A 10828-nucleotide genomic window follows, 5' to 3' on the forward strand; every position below is an offset into this window, starting at 1 on the left:
AGCGCAGAAGAAAAAGCAGCAAAAAAGCAGGTAAAAAGCAGGTAAAAAGCAACGTGCGCACATACCCTTAGTGTACAGGTAATAAAGTGATCACTGGTGACATCATCCCAGGAGCTCTGTATATAGTGTATAGTGTACAGGTAATACAGTGATCACTGGTGACATCATATCCAGGAGCTCTGTATATAGTATAAGTGTACAGATAATACAGTGATCATCAGTGACATCATACCAAGGAGTTTTGAATATAGTGTAACTGTACAGGTAATACAGTGATCACTGATAACATCATACCCAGGAGCTCTGTATATAGTGTACAGGTAATACAGTGATCACCGGTGACATCATACCCAGGAGCTCTGTATATAGTGTACAGGTAATACAGTGATCACCGGTGACATCATACACAGGAGCTCTGTATACAGTGTGGCCATCCATATCCTGTCCACTGCCATTAACTTGAGAACGGCGGAAGCTATAGGAATAGAAGTCTAGGTATAGTAAAGTAGCCATGCACTACGCAATGAAACCACCTATAGCGCCACCTGGTGGAAAACAACGTAGTTGGCATTTTTATCTTGAAAACGGAACAAGATAGAGAAAAAAAGTGAATTAAAAAGTTGTAGGGCATCATCAATTCGATAGGAATTGACACCTTGCATACAGAAATGCTATGATATGAAACCCATGCCCCCCCCCCAAAACATTGAATGCTGGTCACGCATATGGTGCTCATTTAACTTTGATGCTCAAAGTGGTCCCCGTCGGCTGCAATGCACATCTGGCCTCTGCACAGCATACTGTATCTTGCTGCACGTTGTGTAATATGGTAGGGGACACGTTTGCACAAGTATCTGTGATACGTGGTCGTAGGTCCTGCAATGTTGGTGGAGGGGTCGCATACACCTGCTGTTTGATGTGACCTCACAGAAAGAAGTCCAATGGGGTCAGGTCAGGTGAGCGTGGAGGCCACTCCACACAGCCACCATACCCAATGACTTGTAGGAAGGTCTCCATGAGGTATCGCTTCACGTCCGCAGCCTTCTAAGTTTTACACGTTCTGATCATAGCATTTCTGTATGCAAGGTGTCGATTTTTGGCATTCCTTCCTCATCCCACAGAGACAGGTCTGAATTCTTTCATGAAGGTCCCATCTGTGCAGACTGAAGCACACAGCTGTTGACTTCTCGAGCATCTTCCCCATTGTTTCCGCCTCTTAGGCGGGCTTTGCACGTTGCGACTTCGCAAGCCGATGCTGCATGCGATAGTCCCCGCCCCCGTCGCAGGTACGATATCTTGTGATAGCTGGCGTAGCGAAAATTATCGCTACGCCAGCTTCACATGCACTCGCCTGCCCTGCGACCGTCGCTCTGGCCGGCGACCCGCCACCTTCCTAAGGGGGCGGGTCGTGCGGCATCATAGCGACGTCATATGGCAGGCGGCCAATAGCAGCGGAGGGGCGGAGATGAGCAGGATGTAAACATCCCGCCCACCTCCGTCCTTCCGTATAGCCGCCGGCGGCAGGTAAGGAGATGTTCCTCGCTCCTGCGGCTTCACACACAGCGATGTGTGCTGCCGCAGTAACGAGGAACAACATCGTACCTGTCGCGGCACCGGCATTTTGGAAATGTCGGTGAATGCAACGATGATACGATAACGACGTTTTTGCGCTCGTTCATCGTATCATCTAGCATTTACACAGTACGATGTCGAAAGTGACAACGGATGTGCGTCACTTTCGATTTGACCCCACCGACATCGCACGTGCGATGTCGCAACGTTCAAAGCCGCCCTTAGACATTGAGCCAGATGAAGAAAAGCACCACACTGCTGCACTGGTGCCCTGCACAGTAACAGTACCTCCTTTTTGTTCTCACAGTAACAGTATGCCCAATAGAAAAATATATTAAAGTACTCTTCTCCCCATTTATGACCCCCTTAAAGTATAAATCTTCTACTTTGTCCCCCCCAATAGTGGTTACCAGACTAGTAACATACACATTTTCTGCTCCATTACAGTAATAGCACCAACCTTTTATGCCCTCCTAAAGTTTTAACATCCCCCACCGTGAGACCATATAATAATAATGTTCCCCATTGTGGCCCTCATATACTTATAATACCCCACATACAGCAAGGGGTTAAGAATAAAGTGAACCCATAATTGAGGTGAAATCCTCAAGGACAGGTTTTAGTATAAAAGCTTCTTAGTAATGTAATGATGCCAGGACCTCTCCGCTCCGACCCCTCGGCCCCCCCCATAGTGACTGCAGGCACACCGCATCAGGATAATCCTACAGAACCCCGGAAAAGGAGATTACTGTATTATCACAGGAGAAAAACACATAGGAGCAGTGCCGAAATGGTCAGGGTTTTCTGCCCATGGATCGAAACATTCTTGTTTTACGTTCAGAGCTGAGAGTTTGTTACAATTGGATCCAGTGTATGATGTTAGAGACCCCATTATTATCAGTCAGTGTGGTATCCGCAGACCTCCCCAGTGTCTCCGGTCCAGAGGGACAGTCCCGGATATGGGAAATATGTTCTGATTTTGAGGGGTTTCTGCACCATCAGGACACGGATACTGTTGAGCACAATGGTGGAGTCGGATGCAGTCACCTCCCGCTCCACCTTTACTCCTCATCCTATGAGGCTCAGCACAGCAGGAGTAATGACATCAGGAGATTGTGCCTACTGCGCTAAGCCAGGCACAGCACAGACCGGAGCAGAACTGTACACTGTCCTGTGCATTCTGACAATGGGGCTAGATCTTTACCAGTGCACTATTTGCCTTGGAGCATTATTTCTTAGGGAGGCACTGTGGATGTGCGGAAGTGGTAATTTGGGGAATCATGTTGGGAAGGAATGCATTGGGGGGGGGGGGGTACTTGTGGAGCATCATTCTGCTTATGGGGGCTCTTGCTGTGTGCTGGGGAATAAAATATTGAGATGTGTGGAGGAATGCACCAAAGGGAGGGGGAACATACTATTTGTGTATATGTATGGAGTGAGAGGTGTAGTGTGGGAGCATCATAGTGTGGGTGTGTGTGTAGATCATGGAGGGGGCATCATACTATGAGCATGGGGCGCACCAAGGAGGCATCATACTATGTGTGAGGAGAGCACTGAGGGGGGCATCATACTGTGTGAGGAGAGCACTGAGGGGGGTATCATACTGTGTGTGAGGAGAGCACGGAGGGGGGTATCATACTGTGTGTGAGGAGAGCACGGAGGGGGGGGTATCATACTGTGTGTGAGGAGAGCACTGAGGAACGTATCATACTGTGTGTGAGGAGAGTACTGAGGGGGGTATCATACTGTGTGTGAGGAGAGCACGGAGGGGGGGTATCATACTGTGTGTGAGGAGAGCACGGAGGGGGGGGTATCATACTGTGTGTGAGGAGAGCATGGAGAGCGGTATCATACTGTGTGTGAGGAGAGCACTGAGGGGGGCATCATACTGTGTGTGAGGAGAGTGTGGCGCCCCTGACCTGGTCAGGCACCACTGAGTACTGCACCCATGCTGGGGACAGTACAATACAGGTAATCCAGATGGCTGACAGGGGTGTGGAACACAGGCGCATAGTGATCAGGTCTCACACATGTACCCATGAGAGGACCCCTGGGGATCCCAGGAGGGGGCAAAGCCTTGACCTTCACTGGAATAGTGGAGGGGGCCGAAAGCCTCCATCTCCTCTCAAGGGGTGTGGTAAGAGAATCTGGTTGCTAGGTGGCGTAGGCAGGCACAAAAGGGAAAAGAGAAGGAGGAGTAGACAGTCTTGAGTCTGCAGCAGAGTGTGGAGGAGTGAGCAGCAGGAAAGTGAAGCTCAGACAGGAGCAGCAGTGAAGGTCCCAGATGTGAGTCAGTTAGAGGAGAACTCCAGAGGGCTCAGTGAGGAGCAGACCTGTGGGGTTGATGCTGTCTAACAGCGCCCGCGCAGTGGCTACTGACGGGGGAGAACGGTCAACTAGGAGTGCTACCTGAAAGCCAGCTTCAGCTAGAGAGAAAGCACGGAGTGGGAAGTAAGGAGACTGCTAGAGAGCACCAGGCCCAACCGGGCGGCAGATCCCGAAGCGAAGATAGATCCAGCTTTCTTCTGCTAAACCTGCCGGTGTGGGGCTCTCAAAGCCCACACCACAACACCACAAAAGCCGCAGCCACGTAACCGCAGTGAGGGCCCATAGGTCACAGGAGGCAAGCAGCTGGAGTGGCCTGGTCCGGGGAACAAGCAAACGGCAACCAAAAGGGGGAGAGAGGCTGCAGCATCTTCCCTGGGCGACCCCCATAGGGACTCAAAGTCGGGGTCACCCCAAACCACCAAGGGCTAAGGAAGGCGAGTCAGTAGTCACCCTCATAAAGTCAGCCTGAAGGATACCTGGTTCCCATCTGGTTCATCCCAGCTACGCCCGGGTTACTCACCCTGCCATCAAATGTGAGTAAAAACCCTAAAAGACATCCTGCCTGTGTGGTCATTCTGCGACTTGTGGTACTACAAACCTACACAGGGCCCTGGGGCTTGCCTCACTCTCAGGAGGCTACTACATCCGACTGCACCCACCATCAGCCCCAGGCGTCCCCTAACCTGCAGTGGCGGTCCCCACTGACCGCAATACTGAGAGTGGCGTCACGATCAAAACCGAAGATTCCCTACCTGTGACCAGCACCAGCTACGTGGAGTCCCTGAAGGTATGCACCGACACAACACCTGTGGGGCTTCACATCTGGCGTCACGAACAGGATAAGGACTAGACCTGTTCAGACAGGTGACCATGTGCCTGGGCGGTCCGCTTGAAAAATTGGAAGCGCCGCCATATTGCCACCATGAAAAGCGCGCTGAAAAACAACAGCAGCCCGCGCTGGAAGAAGTTACCGCCCACGAAGAGGTGTGGCTACCCAGAGATCCCCTGCAGAGTTCTGACCTTGCCAGCTATGAGAGTGGAAGCGTCCAGAGACGGCGAGAAGGAAAGAGAGCCACAAGCCTGCTGCTGGGAGAGGAGCTGCTGAAAGAGGCAGAGCAGAAACTGAACAGCTTGCTATCAGAGGCAACGGCGAGTTCACAGCTGGAGAGTCGTGCAGAAGAGGGCGCAGAAGAAATGGCGTCTGACCGCAGAAATCCAGAACCGGGCTCCGCTGCCTGGTGGTATCGGGAGCTGGCCCAGTTCTGCGACCGACTGGAGACCCGGGTCGTGGAGCAGATTAGAGAAGAACGAATGGAACTGCTGGAGATGACCGCGGTGGTTCGGGCCTATGAAAGGAGAGCCGCGCGCCGAGTGCCAGACAGGACGGCGACGACGCAGACCCCGATGCTGCCACCGGTGGGTGAGTCGAGTGATGCCCCGGCCAGCGCAAGTGCCCCGACCCCTGCTGCCACGCCCGCGGTCCCCGAAGAGGCGTCCGGTACGGCGACGCTGAAGCAGGCCGCAGCCACGCCAGGTGCGGCCTTCCAAGCCCCAGCGGCCGCAGCGATGCCCTGCTCGGCCCACCAAGACCCGGTCCCTGCAGCAACGCCCAGTCCGGCCCGCAAAGAACCGGCTGCCACCGCGACCCTCATCCGCGCCGCAGGTGTGACGCTGACCCAGGCCGCCGCCCTGCTAGGCCCGGCCCGCCGAGACCCCACCGCCGCAGCAACGCTCGTTCGCGCCGCAAGTGAGGTGCTGAACCAGGCCGCAGCCACGCCAGGCGCGGCCCGCCAAGCCCAGACTGCTGCAGCGACGTCCAGCCCAGCCTGCACAGAGCCCCCTGCAACAGCGACACTGATCCAGGCCGCCGCCATGCCAGGCGCGGCCCGCCAAGACCAGGCCGCCGCCATGCCAGGCGCGGCCCGCCAAGACCAGGCCGCCGCCATGCCAGGCGCGGCCCGCCAAGACCAGGCCGCCGCCATGCCAGGCCCGGCCCGCCAAGACCAGGCCGCCGCCATGCCAGGCGCGGCCCGCCAAGAAGAGATTACCTCATCATTTACCCCGGCCTGCAAGGCCAGAGCAGACACTGCTCCCCAGTCCACGGAGGTCCCTGATAGGAAGCCCACGCTGGGAGAGAACTCCACATACTGGCAGCTGAAGGCCGACATGGAGGCCAAGTTTCCGCAGTGGTTGGTGGATCAGTACCTGCGCCCTCCGCGCACCCCCAAGGAGATTCAGGCAACCCCTGCAGCCGCGCCAGAGAGTCCACCGCCCGGACCAGCTGAGGACCACTCCTCCCCAGCGCTGCCACAACCAGAGTGCAGCAAAGAACTAAGGGGGAGAGGAGGCCAGGAAGCTGAGGAGCTGACTCCGGAGCCACCGGCAGTGGAGCAATACTCAGAGCCGGAGATGTTACCCTATTCCCGTTGGGATGAGGAGGACTTGACACCGTCTGCTGACGAAGATCAGCCCAGAAACCTCACCTGGGGCCCTGCAGGCATTGAAGTAACAGCCCGGCAAAACCCAGCCCGAAAGACAAGGCGTCGCAACAGAACCACGCTGTCCCCTGCACCACAGTCTCCAGAGCAGAGAGAAGTCACCGCCAGAGACCTGCAAGAAAAACGAGCCCTGAGAAGGTCTAAAGCCCAGGTCAGAGGACCCCTTTTCAGAGGAGTAGTGGAGGATTTTAATCTGAGAAGTGGATATGGATTCATCGTAGCACCTGGTATCAAAGAAGGGATATTTGTCAACAGAAGAGATGTGAACGCTCATCTGCCTAGAGGACACCCTGGCAGAAACTTAAAGATGGGAAATACAGTACAATTCACTATGCATGAAGGCGAAAGAGGACTGTACGCGCTTGATGTAGCACCATGTCCCAAAGAAGAAAGAAAATACAGAGATAAAGAAACAGATACAGGAAAGGAAACAGATGAAGATCAAGAAAGAAAAGAAAAAGAACCTACAGATGAAACTACCTCAGACGACGACAAAGAGCAAGAAAGCAACAGGTGCCGCAGCCCAACAGGCCCAAGCCCTGGTGAAATGGAGGAGTAAAAGTAAAGTAAGAAGAGAAGTTACCAGTTGAAGTTTTGAAAAGTTTGTTTTGCAACGTTCCCAAGTTTAAGCATGTGCCCACAAAAACTATTGTGAGAAAACCATAAACCTTAAGGCTATGAACTGGCTATAGCCACAAACTCTCGCAGTGTAAATAGTTACACCAGAGGGCACCACCACCACCAGAGTCAGCCTGTTTAGGGGCTTGGCTCGTCTGCAACCAGGAGGAGCCCGTCCGTATATAGGGCCTTGGCTCACCTGCAACCAGAGAGCACGCCTGTTTATGGGGCCTTGGCTCACCACCACAAAGAGGGTACCTGGTCAGCACCAACTGTGGAGGCCGCCTCTACATCCTGCCAGAAGAGGCTGAAGGCGCGGATCCACCAGGCCAGGTATACCCTGAAACCACCAGCCCATGTAAGCCGCCTCTACATCCTGCCAGAAGTGGCTGAAGGCGCGGCCAACGTGAAAGGGTTTTGGGTGGGTTAACGGACTTGTGGGTGGAGGGTGGTGATGTATGGTACCTGGTGCTTTTAAATGTTTTAACATGTTTTAATGTTTTATGCATTTTAAAATGTTGTCTTGCAGCCCGAGGACGTGCTGGTGATAACTAAGGGGGAATGTGGCGCCCCTGACCTGGTCAGGCACCACTGAGTACTGCACCCATGCTGGGGACAGTACAATACAGGTAATCCAGATGGCTGACAGGGGTGTGGAACACAGGCGCATAGTGATCAGGTCTCACACATGTACCCATGAGAGGACCCCTGGGGATCCCAGGAGGGGGCAAAGCCTTGACCTTCACTGGAATAGTGGAGGGGGCCGAAAGCCTCCATCTCCTCTCAAGGGGTGTGGTAAGAGAATCTGGTTGCTAGGTGGCGTAGGCAGGCACAAAAGGGAAAAGAGAAGGAGGAGTAGACAGTCTTGAGTCTGCAGCAGAGTGTGGAGGAGTGAGCAGCAGGAAAGTGAAGCTCAGACAGGAGCAGCAGTGAAGGTCCCAGATGTGAGTCAGTTAGAGGAGAACTCCAGAGGGCTCAGTGAGGAGCAGACCTGTGGGGTTGATGCTGTCTAACAGCGCCCGCGCAGTGGCTACTGACGGGGGAGAACGGTCAACTAGGAGTGCTACCTGAAAGCCAGCTTCAGCTAGAGAGAAAGCACGGAGTGGGAAGTAAGGAGACTGCTAGAGAGCACCAGGCCCAACCGGGCGGCAGATCCCGAAGCGAAGATAGATCCAGCTTTCTTCTGCTAAACCTGCCGGTGTGGGGCTCTCAAAGCCCACACCACAACACCACAAAAGCCGCAGCCACGTAACCGCAGTGAGGGCCCATAGGTCACAGGAGGCAAGCAGCTGGAGTGGCCTGGTCCGGGGAACAAGCAAACGGCAACCAAAAGGGGGAGAGAGGCTGCAGCATCTTCCCTGGGCGACCCCCATAGGGACTCAAAGTCGGGGTCACCCCAAACCACCAAGGGCTAAGGAAGGCGAGTCAGTAGTCACCCTCATAAAGTCAGCCTGAAGGATACCTGGTTCCCATCTGGTTCATCCCAGCTACGCCCGGGTTACTCACCCTGCCATCAAATGTGAGTAAAAACCCTAAAAGACATCCTGCCTGTGTGGTCATTCTGCGACTTGTGGTACTACAAACCTACACAGGGCCCTGGGGCTTGCCTCACTCTCAGGAGGCTACTACATCCGACTGCACCCACCATCAGCCCCAGGCGTCCCCTAACCTGCAGTGGCGGTCCCCACTGACCGCAATACTGAGAGTGGCGTCACGATCAAAACCGAAGATTCCCTACCTGTGACCAGCACCAGCTACGTGGAGTCCCTGAAGGTATGCACCGACACAACACCTGTGGGGCTTCACAAGAGCACTGAGGGGGGTATCATACTGTGTGTGAGGAGAGCACTGAGGGGGGTATCATACTGTGTGTGAGGAGAGCACGGAGGGGGGTATCATACTGTGTGTGAGGAGAGCACTGAGGGGGGTATCATACTGTGTGTGAGGAGAGCACGGAGGGGGGTATCATACTGTGTGTGAGGAGAGCACTGAGGGGGGTATCATACTGTGTGTGAGGAGAGCACTGAGGGGGGTATCATACTGTGTGTGAGGAGAGCACTGAGGGGGGCATCATACGTCGTGAGGAGAGCACTGAGGGGGGCATCATACTGTGTGTGAGGAGAGCACTGAGGGGGGTATTATACTGTGTGTGAGGAGAGCACGGAGGGGGCATCATACTGTGTGTGAGGAGAGCACGGAGGGGGCATCATACTGTGTGTGAGGAGAGCACGGAGGGGGCATCATACTGTGTGTGAGGAGAGCACGGAGGGGGCATCATACTGTGTGTGAGGAGAGCACGGAGGGGGCATCATACTGTGTGTGAGGAGAGCACGGAGGGGGCATCATACTGTGTGTGAGGAGAGCACGGAGGGGGCATCATACTGTGTGTGAGGAGAGCACGGAGGGGGCATCATACTGTGTGTGAGGAGAGCACGGAGGGGGCATCATACTGTGTGTGAGGAGAGCACGGAGGGGGCATCATACTGTGTGTGAGGAGAGCACGGAGGGGGCATCATACTGTGTGTGAGGAGAGCACGGAGGGGGCATCATACTGTGTGTGAGGAGAGCACGGAGGGGGCATCATACTGTGTGTGAGGAGAGCACGGAGGGGGCATCATACTGTGTGTGAGGAGAGCACGGAGGGGGCATCATACTGTGTGTGAGGAGAGCACGGAGGGGGGTATCATACTGTGTGTGAGGAGAGCACGGAGGGGGGCATCATACTGTGTGTGAGGAGAGCACGGAGGGGGCATCATACTGTGTGTGAGGAGAGCACGGAGGGGGCATCATACTGTGTGTGAGGAGAGCACGGAGGGGGCATCATACTGTGTGTGAGGAGAGCACGGAGGGGGCATCATACTGTGTGTGAGGAGAGCACGGAGGGGGCATCATACTGTGTGTGAGGAGAGCACGGAGGGGGCATCATACTGTGTGTGTGGTGACTGTTTGGGTAGTTATATTGTATGGAGTTATAACCACGAGAAAATGAGACTCCGCAGACCGGGACATCAGTATTTCACATCTTATATTTATTGTTTTCAGATCTCAAACAGCAAGCGATGTCAAAAACGACAACCAGAGTTAAAACCACCCAAATGTAACAAAGATAAAAAAAAAAAAAAAAAAAGCAGAAAAACCTTCAAGTTCACAAATATTAATTTAATAGTTAAAAACATAAAATCATCCAAACAGACCTTCACTGGTTTAATAAATACAGAAATTCATATTTCATCCAACATGCTACAGATTAAAAGGCAGAAAATTTCATATCATTTCTTAAATTAATATTTTTTTAAAAAAGCCATAAAAATACAAAGTACAGTTTATCATGTGCATGGACGGACACCAACTTTAAAGAAGAAGAAAAAAAAAAAAAACACGCGCAAATTTTTATTTTTTGCAGTTGAACCCCCCAGAAAAAAAACAAAAACAAAAAACGATAACCTTTCTCCAAAAGCCACAGAAATGAGGTCAATAAATTAAAAAAAATACAAAAAACATGAAACGGATGTATACCCAGTAGCAAATTCTACCACAGACTAATATTCCTGGTTTTTTAGTACTTAAAAAATAAAAATAAAAAAAAAAAAAAAAAACCACCAAAAGATAAACAAAAAACAAGAATAAAAAGTAAAAAAAAGAATAAAAAATAAAAACACAAAAGACGAACAAAAAACATGAAAAATAAAATAATGCAAAACGAATAAAAGTAAAAAAAATGAAAAAAATAAATGAATAAAAAAAAAAAATGAAAAATATATATGTAAAAATATTGCACCGTGTAACCAAAATATTTGCGTGTTTTCAAGAAT

This window comes from Anomaloglossus baeobatrachus, chromosome 4, assembly GCF_048569485.1.
Source record: "Anomaloglossus baeobatrachus isolate aAnoBae1 chromosome 4, aAnoBae1.hap1, whole genome shotgun sequence".
In the NCBI taxonomy this organism is placed as follows: Eukaryota; Metazoa; Chordata; class Amphibia; order Anura; family Aromobatidae; genus Anomaloglossus; species Anomaloglossus baeobatrachus.